Source organism: Eptesicus fuscus, chromosome 11, assembly GCF_027574615.1.
Source record: "Eptesicus fuscus isolate TK198812 chromosome 11, DD_ASM_mEF_20220401, whole genome shotgun sequence".
Lineage (NCBI taxonomy): Eukaryota > Metazoa > Chordata > Mammalia > Chiroptera > Vespertilionidae > Eptesicus > Eptesicus fuscus.
Window position 1 is genome coordinate 13,273,129 of NC_072483.1, and position 16,437 is coordinate 13,289,565.

At 36.1% G+C, this 16,437-nt stretch overlaps 1 protein-coding gene across 1 annotated transcript in view; it reads right to left on the minus strand.

The window, feature by feature from the left end:
- The window catches only part of DPP10 (dipeptidyl peptidase like 10), a 666,829-nt gene that overhangs the window by 585,358 nt on the left and 65,034 nt on the right, over positions 1 to 16,437 (minus strand). The window lies entirely within an intron of this gene.

Here is a 16,437-nt window from a genome sequence, read left to right on the forward strand (position 1 = left end):
ATTGTTTGCAATTCTGTCTAATGTTTCTTTTAACTCCCCATAAGCATTCTCCGGTGACTCTAAGGAGAGGAATGGTTAAAATCAGATGGGTTGTGTTCTTTCAGAGAAAGAGTAGAGAGAGAAGATAGAGGAAACTTACAGCTACCAAGAACAATCAAAATATTAGTCTAACAAGACATGTAAACAGGCAGTTTGTAAAAGGTTAGTCTTGGAAATACTAGAAACACTGCTTATTTTTGTGTTTTCTTGTGAAAAGCGGTGGCGATCAGGAAGTTCTCTGTTGTGTCACAGCTTTAGAGATGGAGAGGCAGACCTGCCCAGCGCAGACTTGGCAGTTAATAGCCGTGTTGTTGATGTGCAAGTTACTGAAGGGTAACCATAGCTATTTTGATTCTACTTATAAAGGAGGACACTATTTTACAATTTTTTTGTGTGTGGAAACTGCATTTTAATGTGTAGGGAGGACCTGACACAGAGCTGAGCTTCAAAGTAGGAAGCCAGGAAAGTTTTATTACTGTGGCAGTTTGCTACATGAAGGGGCTGCAACGCTTTGTTAAGCTCCAGGAGAGCGTTCCCAAGGCCTGAAGTGGCTTATCCCGCATCGTGCATAAGAAGCGCCTCTTGCAAACCCACATGCTTCTTACGGAGTTAAAAATGCAATGTTGTCTTTTCAATCATCAGAGGAGGAGAGGCATAAAACAGAAGAAGGCCAGAATGGCACGATAGTTTTATTTTGATGTCATCAATAACTGATTGGTGGGGCCTGGATAGAGTGCTGTTGGTGAGGATTTTGCTGAGCACTTTTGTTGCGCTGAAAAGAATGCTATGCTCAGTTAGTAATGCCTGCCAACGTGTATGCATATATGCATAACCCATGGACACAGACCATAGGGTGGTGAAGGCCTGGGGTGGGAGGGGGGCTAGAAGAGGTCAGTGGGGGTGGGAAAGAGAGAGATATGTAACACTTTCAGCAATAAGTTTTTTAAAAAAAGAAAAGAAAAAGAAAGCAAATGAGAATACCTGATGTTGGGTTAGGGAGCTAATTATTAATAAAGGTTGTTTGGAAATAAGAGGACAAAAAGAAAACACTGCTCCACACTTTGACACTTCTTGTTAACAGAATTCCCATTAGCTGCCTAAAAGGGACCCTCCCATTAACTAACAAAGGGCAACTCTGCACTGCTGTTATGTCCAGAGTAGATTCGTACGAACTCGGGTTAAAAGCATCAAGTGAAATAAGTAAGAAACTTCGTGAACCTTTTTATTTTATGTATGAAATGTTGATAATATTTATCTCAAAGTTTGTTTGGAGAATTTAACAACAATATTTAGCATAGTGTCAGGCACACACACAAAGCACGTGATATGTGGTTACAATCATCATCATGAACACTTCAAGACAGCGTGGAGTATATGTGTGTGGAGTGTTTTTTTGGTTGTTTCTTCCTGCACTCCTTAGCCACGAGTAAAGCTTTAATATTAGTCATGAGATGAAGAATGAGAATTGGGCTTAGAGAGCAATTTAAAAATTTCACTGAGAAACTGCCCATGATGCAGATCCAAGCAGAGTCCACACCCGGATAATTCAGATGACAAAGAATTAACAAATAGTTGAAGCAGTTTTCATTATTGTTTTTACCATCCAGCTCATTACTTCTACTCGCCCGTTCTCTTAGTATGTGCATTTTTCTGTCCCCATAAACCATTTTCAGCCCACATTAGTTTTACAAAGAGAAGTCTGTTTTTTAAACTGTCTCACATGGAGGTTTTCTGGAGTAATTTGCCTTTCCCTGTGGATATCTGAGAGGTCACACTGAGAATAAAATTAGCAAGTGTACAATGAAAGCTAAAAAAAGGAAAACCTAAGCACTTATGTTCAATGAAAGAGAAGCTGAAAAAAGCTAACAGTTTCTAAAGATCATGTTCTCATCTCAGAGAGATAATAAATTTAACCTTCAAGGCAAGAGGGAGGGATCAGTTTAAGTTTAAACTTTCAAGCAAGAGCTGATTTTAGTGCCAAGGTCAATCGTGTCTATGATGATCACCTTCTAGAATAAATAAAGTCCTGGCAGAAATGAAAAGACGACTAAAGTATAAGTATGCATGCATCTTACGTGTGCTGTGCAGGGCCTGAAATAGTGGCTACTCTGCAGGAGTGAGAAAGAGTGGGTGATTTCTTTATTTATGTATTTCAGAATAGCCTGTGTTATTTTCACATTTAGCGAAAGCATTGAGATCAGTCTAATAAACATAAGTGCATGCGTGCACACACACAGATATCCTCTATTCAAAGCATACACAGCGAGCAGTTGGCATGACATATTGACTGCTATTTTTCTTGCCTCCAAATGTTCTCCAGGGGTGCAGGGATTGCAACAGAGGAAATTCCTGTTGAGAATAATGATTCTAAAAAAGGTAGGGCCAACTTTAGGTAAGTCCATTTATTGATCTGAGAATCCATTGTACTGGGGAAGAAAAGGCCAATGTGTATTTTAGTCTTTACCTTCCTTCTACAGAATTATTTGATGAACTGTGAGACTTGACCCCTCCAAAGGTTAGTTAATGATTTGGGTCACGAAACAAATGTCTTAAAAACCCATAGGGCTGAGTAGACAAAAATAGAAATTATAGTGCATGGCATATGGTATAGAAAAGTATTGGTTTTAAAAAAAAATAGTGTGTGTGTGTGTGTGTGTGTGTGTGTGTGAGAGAGAGAGAGAGAGAGAGAGAGAGAGAGAGAGAGAGAGAGAAACAAAACTTGACTGTCATGTAAAATGTATTTTTTATTGTGGACTGGAGGGAAAAATTAAAAATACTGATCTGGATAATAAAATTAAAAGATAAGTGAATTTGAGAGAAAAGAGCCTTTTCTTCACCTTCATCCTATCATTTATTAGACTTCTTCCCTTTCTTTAAGATTGAAGAGTCCTAAAAAGCATCCCCCCCAATCTCTTCACTCAAATTACTACGGATTTGAGGACTAGTTTACATTACATACCTGGAATTTTCTATTAAAAATCCACTTCATAATGCTGGGGCAGGAGAAGGCTCAAGAGAGAGAAGGGCAGAGAGATGGGGTGTGTGTGTGGGGAGGGGGGCGGGGTAGGAGACAGCCTGCATTCCGCCCCTGGTATGGCAGGTAAGTGAGTGAGTCTTGCATGAGTCAGTGGATGCCATAGAAGTTGTGTGGGATTCACACCCTGTACGTATCAACCAGAAGACAGCAAACTGGGGAAGGGGTTCCCGTCTGTGACAGGAGCTTCATAGCTTTCCTTATCTGCTATTACTGGCTCCTGGAAGCGACTGAGTTACAATGCCAGGAAAGGCAAAGGGGAGACCCAAAGTCCCTAAGAATACGTATCAACTGTACCTCCAGAGGGAACGCTCATTGCATTGCTCCCCACAAAGTGGAACACCAGGAGGAAAAGTAGGGAACAGAGGAAGGGGGTGGGCAAATAACAGACCTCAGCCCCCAGAGCTGCCAACGGCGTCACGTCTAGCCCAAACTGAGAAGTTGGAAGGGAGAAGGAGCAAACACACACGGGACTACCTCATTAGTCTACATTTTAGAAAGAGGCCTTAAAAGAATAGATAGGATTCTTTATATAGAAAAAGTGCTTTAAATATGGGATTCGATTTTCCTTACAGGCAGCACAGTGGGAGCAGGTATTGGAGAAGAAAAAGCCACCTATCTAGCTCCACTTGAACTGCATGGAGAAGCAAGCACACAAAAGCACACCCATTCCCACATGCGCAAGGCATGTACACAATTACAAAACTTCTCTAAAGTGTTTGAAAGATCGCCTTCAGTTTTGTATAACAAAATAAAGTCTGTCACTGTAAGCCTTTACAATATAACTAAGTTGTCCTCTAGTTGCTTTGCAGTTTAAAAAAATACATTGTACAATCACGATTAAGCTGATTATAGATACTATCAATAAAGTCGCTAAGGTTATTATATTTCTGACTTAGCTCCAGTTCCTACTAGCTATTGCAATGCATTTAAGTTATTTAATTTCCCTGAGTCTCAAATTGCCCCATATATGACAAACCTATACCTCAGGATGGTTGTTCTAAGGACATGTAATGATGATAATGTACATAAGATAACTTAGCAATGCTGTTACATGTTAACTAGTGAACAGACAGCAGCTGTTATGATTAGTAAGAAATATTAATACCATACAGATTAACAGCTCAAAATGAGTATAATCACTCCATTCAGTATGCATTTTAGGGAGCTTGTCATGTGCAGTGATTATGAAATGAATCAAATTAGCTCCCTTGTTTTTTGGGAGGGTAACGTGGAGTGCGCACTGACCCTCACTTATATCTTTCAGAACGTGGCTGCATGACAATTTGCACACATGTGCTGAGAAACAAGAAAGCACATAATGGGGAAAATCAGCAGGCTAAGGGAGTGTGAAAACAAAACTACAGGGTGAAATGTGTGCAAGTTCAAACAGAGAGGCAGTCGAAATACTGTAAGCAAAATAATTAAGGGTAACAATATGGCTTTTTAGGGGACAGCCCTCTCATATTAGTATCCCCATCTCTTTTTTTTAAAATATATTTTATTGATTTTTTACAGAGAGGGAAAGAGGGATAGAGAGTTAGAAACATTGATGAGAGAGAAACATCTATCAGTTGCCTCTTGTACACCCCCTACTGGAGATGTGCCTGCAACCAAGGTACATGCCCTTGACCGGAATCGAACCTGGGACCTTTGAGTCCGCAGGCTGACGCTCTATTCACTGAGCCAACCCGGTTTCGGCTCCCCATCTCTTTATTCAGGGACTTCTTCCATATATGTATGGCTTATAAAGAGCTTTGTGTTTTGTGCCACCCCCCCAAAAAAAAAAAATAGAGGTGAGACCCATAAAGTTCTACTAGGAGTAACAATGAGTTTAACTCAAGTCTCTGAGAGCAGAAGCCATACTTTAAAAATTATCAAATTTGTTAACATTGCCTCAGAAAGAGAAGGGGTTCAGTTGCACTGTAGTAAACAGACACACAGCTAGAGAGTTAGGCAGGTATCCTTGAAAGCTAAGGTAGAAAGTGTCACTCAGCCCATGGAGGCCAAAGACATAAGCTTAGAACAACAACAGCAAAATGGATTCGACATGAAGAAGACTGCTGCAGATGAAACACGTTGTCTTTATTTGAATAGAGTGAGAAAGGCAAAGGTGAAGGGCCCTGTGAGTATGCATGCAGGATTCTAGACCAGCTATTCTTCACTTTACCTTGTATCGAGTCACCCAGGGAATGTGATAAACATCTCCTGGCCCATGTCCTAATTTACTCTGACCAGCCTGGGCCTCTGTAAATATTATTAACTCCCCAAGGATCCTCATCCCCATCACAGCTTGAGAACCACGAGCCCGGCAACAGGTAATGTGGGCTTGATCTAGAACAATGGCAGTTGGCATATGAGGAGGGTTTATGGAGAGAGTTACAGAAAAGAGTGAACTACAAAACTGGATTTAATTCATAGATTTCTACTTTGGGATAAAAGTGTTGGGGTTAGAGTTTGTTCCAAACAGAAAGTATAGAAAATTATTCCTAGTGGGATTCATTGCATGTTAGTGATGCAGTGAAGGACAGGGCACAGTCTCCTGAATAGAGACCTGCAGCCTGCATCTATGGAACTCTTGTATTCACTCTCCATTCGAGAGATGGTGCCTTCAGAAAAACTAGGTGCTGGGACTGGGAGGATTTCTAAGGGCGTTTTAAACTCAAAATGTAGGTATGACTTACAAAAACATAAATATTAACATGAATCATACTGTAATATAGGTACTTGAAATCCTTCAGGAGAAAATGTGAAGAATATAACAATAACAAGAAAAAGATCACAAACATATGTACCCTAAAATAAGCATACACATTTATTAGTAGAATGCATGTTATTATATTATTCCATTACTCATATAATGGAATAATAGTAAAATAATATGTCCATTCTTGTTTTAAGCTATGGGGTTTAGAATTATTTTTCTATACTTCATAGCCTTAGATTGGTAATTACAGTTCTCATTCTTCTTTTTTATTTTATTTTATTTTAACTTACTAAAACTCTTTTCTCACCCCAACTTCATAGCCTCAGCTTGATTCTTCTAACTTAGGTAACTAAATTTAATTTTGGTTTCAGTTTTTAAAACTGCTGAGTTGAGTTCTTTGAGTCTGAAGCCACAGAGACTACATATTAAAAAATATTTATTAAGGGAAAACTGTCCCAATTAAATTACATTAAATAAGGTGGTTAAAAATAAATTAAAAAAACACTGGAAATTACTTTTCTCACCTTCTCTTAATGCAAGGAATGACACTACAGTACAGGGTATTGTCAGTGTTATATGATGCACAAAATATTTGAATAAATGGTAGTTTTTAATCAATCTGTGCCTTAATAGTGACCAATTATCTGTAAATATAGAACAAATACAGATTGTATTTTTTGTGTGGGTTTCTGTCCTTTTAGTGATTTTTTTTTAAATGAGAGATGGAATTAAACATTGAAAATGGGAATTTTCTAAACTAATCAATTGTTATACAAAAAAATAAAAATAATAATACTTATTGTGTTTCTTTTCCAGAAACTTCTAAGCAAAGTTAGAGCTCTGTAGATTTTCCTACTGGCATTCTTTTATATGTGTCTATAGTTTTACAATTTTCACAATAAATTTAATACCAAAAATAGCATCCTAAAAAAAGTATAACAAATAAATTGTTAACAGGTCATGGAGGTTTTAATAGAATTTTTATGAGTCATTTTTCAATTTTTGCAAAAGTTACTAAGATGTAAATGTTTCCAAGTAATATAAAAATCATAAAGGTTTATTAGGAAAATTCTAAAAAAAAAGGAAAGCACACAAAATGATATTTTTAGTCAAACTGCTCATAGAATGCTAGTGTCTATGGCAGAAACATTTCCTATAACATAAAAATAAATGATAAAATGGCTGAAAAAACTGCCATATCCATATAATGGGATGCTACTGGGCTATGAAAAGTAGTAGACTGCTGATACCCACAATAGCACGAATGAATCTCAAATGCAATATGTTCAGTTAAAGAAGCCAGTTGCATTTGTATGATTTTATTGATCTGACAATATGAATAGAACAAAACCATAGAGACAAAAACTTGGCGGTGCCAGTCAAGCACTGATAGTCAAGCCTGGCTAGCATGGCTCAGTGCTTGATCATCCACCGTCCTAGGTCATGGTTTGATTCCAGGTCAGGGCACATGCCCGGATTGCAGGCTCAATCTCCGGTGGGGTGTGCAGGAGGCAGCCTATTAATGATTCTCTCTTATCACTGATGTTTCTATTTTTCTCTCTCCATTGCTCTCTGAAATCAATGGAAATATATATTTATTTAAAAAAAGAAAGAACTGACAGTCAAATAGACTAAAGAGGCAAGGGAAAGTTTTGGGGACCCTTCTGTATCTTAATTATGACGGTAGTTAAATGGCTGTCACATTCTAGTTTTAAATTCCAACTAGAATAATCAGCATATCCCTGTACTGAAAGGTACTCTGGAAAGTAACCTTTCATGTACTCTGGAAAGTAACCTCACACTGGAAAATAGTTAGTTACTAAAAAGAGTCTGTACTGAAATAAAATATACAAAATTTTTTTATCTCATTAACTTCATACATATTCACATAATTCAAAGTATTCAGAATATTTTACTTTATGTAACTTGAGAAGAAGCATATACTTACTTTGGATATAATTCTAAGCAGCAATTTAAAATTAAATATTGAGAATATCAGTCTCATTCTCATGTCATGGTGTCATACTAATGCAAACTGTAGGGTCTGCTTGCATTCATGGATTATAAGAGTGTCTGAGGACCATGACTATTTACAGGGAGTTTCCATATATTTATTTGAAATGCTCCTTGATGACTACAGTCAATGCTTATGTGCCTTGATTTGGTAATTTCTTGTTTTGTTTTCACTTATTGGAATTTGAAGGTCTTCAGACAGGAACACATCTATTACGCTACATGGAAAGCTAAACCTATTACCATTTATAATAATAAAAGGGTAATATGCTAATTAGACCAGACATCCTTCCGACGACCTTCCGGATGAAGCCGGGGCTGCAAGGGAAGCCCAGGGTCCCAGGTGCCTGCCCAGGTGCCTGCCGGCGGCCGGAGGGAAGCCCACGTCCCAGGTGCCAGAGGGAAGCTGGTGCCAGCAGCCGGGGGAAGGAAGGCCTACTCTTGCACAAATTTTGTGCATCGGGCCTCTAGTTGGTTATAAAAAGGTAATTCCATTAACAAGAATAATCTGAGGCCCAGATAAGTAATGTGAAATAGAAACTTTTTCTCTCAAATCAATCTTTTTCTTCCAGATATTTAATTAACTGTGCTCCCTATAATTACTATTGGAAAAATGAAATTGATATAACTGTTATAAGTAGTAAAAATGAACATTTTAATAAACTCTATTATAGATAGAAGTCTTCAGTAAAGTGTCATTTCAAAAGTATTCAGTATTTTATAGCTGAATATGATTACTTGACACCATATTATATGACAGTTCAAAGACTTTGTTCATTCTTGGTAAGTTTAATTTTGCTATGTGGGTAACTGACAGTATATTTATAAGCATTAAATTTTAAAATATGAGTTTATTGTATATCAGATAATTTTCATCGAAATATAGAATAGAACCTCATGAGGACTGAGTGGCAACTTTTCTGACACAAATGGAAGCAGATCTTACTGACTTATTTTTCTGATAGTGTCTTTGTAGAAATTTATCAGACTCAACAGAACAGTGTGACATACATTCACATGTACAACTCACACAACATAGAGAGTTTTTTAATAGAATGCACCAAAGAGGGCATGATAAACATATTGTGATAGAAAATAATACGTAGGGAATCTATCTCACCCACTACCAGAATTTGCTCCATGCATCATGATAACAAAATCTACAAACCAGACACATGACTACAGAATTCTAAGTGACAAGATGTTCAGCATATACACTCTATTGAAGAGGAAGTCAGCTGAGTGGGGCAAACAGTATAAAAGAATGAGAGAAGAAAAGCCTCTTTATCCAGACATGAAATCCTAGATCCAACTTTGATCTCTCACCTCTTCCCTTTGCAACATTTACAATGATATCTGTCCTATCATTACAAGTTTGATGTTTTTCCCAATTTTTTAAAATTTACTTACATAGAATAAATGTATTTTACCTAGATGAAATGCATAAAGTCTTGAAAATACACAAACTACCAAGATTAAATCATGAAGAAATAGAACATCTGAAAAGACCAATTGCTATTAAACAGATGGAATCAGTAATCAAAACCTCCAAACAATGAAAAGTCCAGGACATAATTGCTTTACTGGTGAATTCTACCAAACATTTAAAAAAGAACTAATACCAATAGTTCTTTAACTCTTTCAAAAAATAAAAGACTAGGAGATATTTCCAAACTAATTTTATGAGGCTAATATTACCCTAATAGTAAAGGCAGATAAGGACATTACAAGAAACACACACACACACACACACACACACACACACACACACACACACACAAAACTCCAGGCCAATATGCCTGCTTAACATAGGAGCACAAATCCTCAATAACACATATTATCAAACAAATTCAACAGTACTTTATTTTTTAAAATATATTTTTATTGATTTCAGAGAGGAAGGGAGAGAGAGAGAAAGAGACAGAAACATCAATGATGAGAGAATCATTGATCGACTGCCTCCTGCTTGCCCTTCACTAGGGATTGACCCCGCAACCCAGGCATGTGTCCTTGACCTGAATCAAACTCAGGAACGTTCAGTCCACAGGCTGACGCTTTATCTACTGAGCCAAACCGGCGAAGGCAACAGTACTTTAAAATAATCATATGTCGTGATCAAGTGGGATTTATTCCTGAGATGTATGGTTCAACATACAAAAATCAATAAATGTGATATACCACATAAACAAAAGAATAAAAATCATATGATCATTTCAATAGCTGCTGAAAAGCATTAGACAAAATTCAACATACTTTCATGATAAAAACACTAAAAAGAAGTACATGTGGATGAAACGTACCTCAACACAATAAAGTTCATATATGACAATCCAATTGCTAACATTATATTTAATGGTGAAAGCTGTAAGCTTTTCCTCTAAGACCCAGGTTAAGATAAGGATGTCTACTCTCACCACTTTTATTTAATATAGCAATGGTAATCTTAGCCAGAACAACTAGACAAGAAAAGTAAAAGAAAAGGTATCTATATCAGAAAGAAAAATGTAACAGTCACTGTTTGCATATTACATGATATATACAGAAAACCAGAAGGATCTATAAAAGCATTGTTAGAATTAATACACAAATTCAGTAAAGTTGCAGGATACAAAATCAACATACAGAATTCAATTGCATTTCTACATACTAATAATGAACTATCAAAAACAAAATTAAAAAAAAACAATCCAATTTACAATAGTATCAAAATAATAAAATTTTGGAATAAATTTAGCTAAAGAGTGAAAAACCTGCACATTGAAAACTACAAGATTGGTGAGAAAGACTGAAGAAAAATAGAAATAAATGAATATTACTATTTTACACAAAGTTTCCTAAAGATTCAATGCAATCTCCATCAAATTCCCAATGCATTTTTCACAGAAATAGAACAAATAAGCCTAAAACTGATATGGAACCACATATAACTACAAATATCCATAGCAATCTTGAAAAATAAGAAGAAAGCTAGAAGCATCAGACTTCCTGATTTCAAACTATAGTGCATAGCTATATCAATCAAAACAGTATAGTACTAGTTTTAAAATAGACACATATGTCAATGGAACAGAATGGAGGGCCTGGGAATAATCTCATGCATATATGATAGATTAATTTTAAACAAAGAAATCAAGAATATAAAATGGGAAAAATAATCTTGGTCAATAAGTGGTTTTGGAAAAACTAAATATTCATGTGCAAAAGAATGGAGTTAGACCCCCTATCTTACACTACACACAAAAAAATCAAATCAAAATGGATTAAAGATTGAACATAAGACTGAATTCTGAAACTCCTAGAAGAAAACATATGGGGTTCGCTTCTTAATATTGGATTTAGCAATAAATTTTTAGATTTGACACCAAAAACAACAAAAGAAAAAATAAATAAGTGAGACTACATCTAACATAGCAAAGGAAACTATGAACAAAATGATGTCCTATTCCCATGGAGATAAAAGAAAATATTTTCAAACCATGTATCCAATAAGGTATTTAAAAAACACACACAAAACAACTGATGACCAAATTTAAAAATGGGCAAAGTACCTGAGTAGACATTTTTCCAAAGAAGACATTTAAATATTTAAATGAGGAATGGGTACATTAAAAGATGCTCAACATACTACTCATTAGGGCAATGCAAATCAAAACTACAATGAGATATTTTCTCACTCCTGTTAGAATGGCTGTTATAAAAAAGACAGGAAATAACAAATGTTGGCAAGGATGCATAGAAAAGGGAACCATTTTACACTTCTGGTAGAAATGTAAATTGGTACAACCAATATGGAAACAGTATGGAGGTTCCTCAAGAAATTAAAAATAGACCTACCACCACATGACCCAGCAATCCCACTTACTGGGTATATAAACAAAAGAAACTAAATCATTATCTGAAAGATATATTTATACTCCCATGTTCACTGCTGCATTAGTCACAATACCCAAGGTATGAAAACAACCTAAGTACCCATCTATAGAAGAAAGGATAAAGAAAATGTGGCATATATACACAATGGAATATTATTTAGCACTTAAAGAAGGAAATATATCAATTTGTGACAATATGGATGAACCTGGAGAGCATCATGCTAAATGAAAAAAAGTCAGACAGAGGAAAACAAATGTTGCGTAGCCTCACTTATATGTGGAAATGAAAAATATCCTATAAAATAAAAGGCTAATATGCAAATTGACCAAACAGCAGAATGATGGGTCACTATGATGTGCACTGACCACTAGGGGGCAGTTGCTCAACGCAGGAGCTGCCCCCTGGTTGTCAGTGTGCTGGCACAGGGGAAGCACCGCTCAGCCAGAAGCTGGGCTCAGGGCAGTCAGACATCCCCCAAGGGGTCCCCAGACTGCGAGAGGGCGCAGGCTGGGCTGAGGGACCCTCCCTTCAACCCCAAGTGCATGAATTTCATGTACCAGGCCTCTAGTACTAAAATAAAGTCAACCTCAAAGAAACAGATAGTAAAATGGTGGTTTCCAGGAGCCAGAGGGTAGGGAAAACAGGAAGTTGATAAAAGGATACAAACTTTCTGTTTTAAGGTAAATAAGGTCTGAGGAGCTAAGGTATAACATAGGGACCATCCAGTTGATCGCTCTGCATTGTGTGATTGAAATTTTTACTACTTACCATGACAGAGAGAATTATTTCACAGTGTATGTGTAAATCAATCATCATGTTGTACACTTTAAATATACATATTACAATTTTACTTGTCAACTATATCTCAATAAAGCTGAAAAAATATTCAATTCTGCCACACAAAAAACAACACATGTTGATTAAATTTAAAAATACACACAGGTAAATAAAAACACGCATATGAAATACAATTATAGAAACAGAGAAATAATTACTGTTAGTATTTGACTTACATTAATCCATATTCATTACTGTATTTCCCTAGGTAATTTCATTCATGCTCAATGCATGAATTGCCAGCTATTGACAGTTCACTCACAAATCTTTACCTGCAGCCTATAATCTCCACTGAGCTTCAGATCTATATATTCATTTGCTTTGTTTTCAATATTTATATGTTTTGAAAGCACTCAACAAAACAAGAATGAAACTCATGGTCATTATCCTGTCTTGATCCTTGTTCAGTGTCACTGGTCATAGGGAGGGGTCTCAGCTACGACAGAGTTAATCAGTCACAAATCAGAGGCCTCCTTAACACCTCCCTCTCACTTCTTTCCTGGACAGGTCCATCACAAAGGACTATCTAATTTGCCTGTTACAGATTTATGGAATCTGACTCCTTTTCTCCATCTCTACTGTCCTCTCCCTGGTTCATGATCTGTCTTCTGCATTACTTTATAGCCTTCTAACTGCTTCCCTGCCATCTCTCTTGCGCCTCTTAAAGATGTCTCTCCACAAATGCCAGTAGAATTTATCCATTTATCCAAAAGGCCAACATGCTTATGGTTTTTATCTTACTTTTTGGATAAAGTTCAAAGTCTAGAATATAAAATATGGACCTAAGGCCTACCTTTTACCTGAAAGTTGAGTATACAGTAATGCAGTGATTAAGATTCATCTGGGTTCAAATCTTACTTCTGCCAGGACGGTGTGACCTGGGATACATTTCTTTATTTTAGTGTTCTCATCTGTAGAAATGCAAATGCCAATCACATTAAATGTTATTGAGAGTATTTCATGTGATAATTGTTAGTGTTTGATACACAAAAGGCATTTGATATTTGCTACCTAGCATTTTTCATATTACTTTTCTAATTAAACTTCTCACATAGTAACTGTTATTCTCTAATCTTTAGCCAAGAAAGACTTCTTTTGGGTTCTAAGTGGAAAAAACAAACAAAACAGATATGTAACCATTTTTCTTCTTCCTTTTCCTCTTTTATATTTCTATGCCCAGACTTGCACATACTTAACTATTTTGATAAATTTTATTTTTCAATACAGTTTATATTCAATATTATTCTGCATTACTTTGAGATGTACAGGGAAGTAGTTAGACAATCATGTACTTTACAGATTAGTCCTCTGCTGCTTCAAGTACACACCTGGCTCCATACATAAAGGGGTGGGCAAAAGCAGGTTTACATTGTGATACAAATAATACAATAATTAATAAATAATAATACACAATTAAACTCTGTTTAGTGTACTCACAACTGTAAACCTCCTTTTGCCTGTCCCACATTTATCATGTTATTATTGACTAGAGGCCCGGTGCATGAATTCATGCACGGGGAGGAAGGGGTCCCTCAGCCTGGCTTGTACCCTCTCCAATCCCGGACCCCTCAGGGGATGTCAGGGATCAGGCCTAAACCAACAGTCAGACATCACTCTCATAATCCGGGACCACTGACTCCTAACCGCTCGCCTGCCTGCCTGCCTGATGCCCTCAACTGCTCCCCTGCTGGCGTGATCCCCCTAATTGCTCTCCCCTGATGGCCTGATCCCCCTAACTGCTCTCCCCTGCCAGCCTGATCCCCCTAACTGCCTAACTGCTTTCCCCTGCTGGCCTGATCACCCTAACTGCTCTCCCCTGCTGGCCTGATCGCCCTAACTGCCTCTGCCTCAGCCCTACCACCTTGGCTTTGTCCAGAAGGACGTCCAGAAGATGTCCGGTCTAATTAGCATATTACCCTTTTATTAGTATAGATTATATTTCCTATGTTTTAATCTACATCTCTGTGAGTATTCTGTAACTATCATTTGTACTTCTTAATCCCTTCATCTTTTTCACCCAGCCCCCCTAATACCCTTCTCCTCTGAGCGCATAGTTAACTCTTAATTCTGTCATCCTTCAGATTTCAGGAAAGCCATTCAAACTCCCAATTAGATCAGATTCCCTTTTTGTTTTCATAGTGTTTTCACAATTGTGACTTTGAATGTAATTAATTAATTTGCATATTTACCTTATTGATGTTTTTCATTTAATAAATCTTACATCTAAAGGTGGCTAATGTCATGTTACTTTGGATTCATCATTTTCTATACTACTGTACTATATAATGCATAGTAGAAGCTAAATAAATGTTTATTAAATAAATTAAATGTGATTCTTTTGCTGTGATATTGTTCCAATTCTACCAAATCATACTGTCTTCATAATGTCTCAAAGTACTTATGTGGCATGGTTTGTTAAGCAACAACATTTTGTTGAAAGTGGAGTTTGCTTCCAAATTCCATGACTAGCACTGATGTGACAAACATTCTGGAGCAACTCTGTATATATTATAACTATTTTCTTAGAAAAAAATATCAGTTTCCCCTCCAGTATTTCTACCCATCACTCTAATCCCAATGGTTTTCTATTTCTCACTATTTCCTCACACTTTCTAACTATGTTGCTGCTGCCAGAATACATTCTTAGTTACAAGCCTCGTTTTTGTTTTATATTTTCATTTAATATTTTTTGCCATTTAGTGTTCAGTCAACATCTTGAACATAGTCTTTTAAAACTATTTACTCTTTGATTTCTCAAAATGCAATTTTATGAATTATCTGATTTACAGATTCCTATATACTTTGTGGGATGCACTTAGATCTGTTAGTGTATGCATTTTCAAAAAATCTAGCTGGGTTCTAAATTTAAAGTACTTTCAAAAGCTTCCATAACAAGCAATTACACAGCCCTGATTAAACCAATAGTTTCTTGCTCTTTCATTGGGCCTTGAATCTCTCACCTGTACACTGTGACAAAGTTAAACTCTCAGCTATAGACAGTGTAGTTTACCCTAATCGTACTTGTTAAAAAATACACACATACATATACACAGAGGTAAATATTATACACACACCAAAAACTTTAATTTTAATGGAATATATTTGATTTTCAAGACCACTGAGCCACCATGTTTTTATTAAAACAATCAATTCTGCACAACTAGAAGCATTCCAAGACACACACACACACACACACACACACACACACACACAGTTGTTATTATGTAGTCCAATATTGTCAGATTTCAACAGATAAATATGAAAAATCTATTTGTTTTTTAAATGTTGTCAACAAAATTCTAACAACCATAGAATCTATGCTTTGGGAAAAACACACAAATATGAACGTGCACGTGCGCGTGCACACATACACACACACACACACTCTCAAATTCATATGCAATACATAATGCATTAAGACTAGGTTATACAGATTATAATTTCTGATATAGTTAATATTTTTGACATTTTAGAATCAAAATAAACTACAATTTGGGCTCTATCCTTTAATAACTATAATATTTGAGTTACATAAAATAATTAAATTATATCTATATCTATATCTATATCTATATCTATATCTATATCTATATCTATATCTATCTATGCTATATATATGCATACATACATACCAGCCACTAGAATATGTAGTTCACATAATTTACATCTAATTATCATACTTATTTATATATATATACATAAATATAAATAAATATATAATTTTCTATCTAGCAGCTTGAAGAATGGGCTAATTTAGAAGTAAATTATCTGAACTACATAGTACAGTGCCTGATACAGTGGTTATGACCTATTGTTATTATTTCTTTTTTAATTTCTCAAGAATCATCAAAATCACACTGCTTTGTTTTATTTTGTTTTTGGAAATACTTGTTAAATTAACCTCCAGTTAAAGCAGGTCTAATAAATTCTCAAG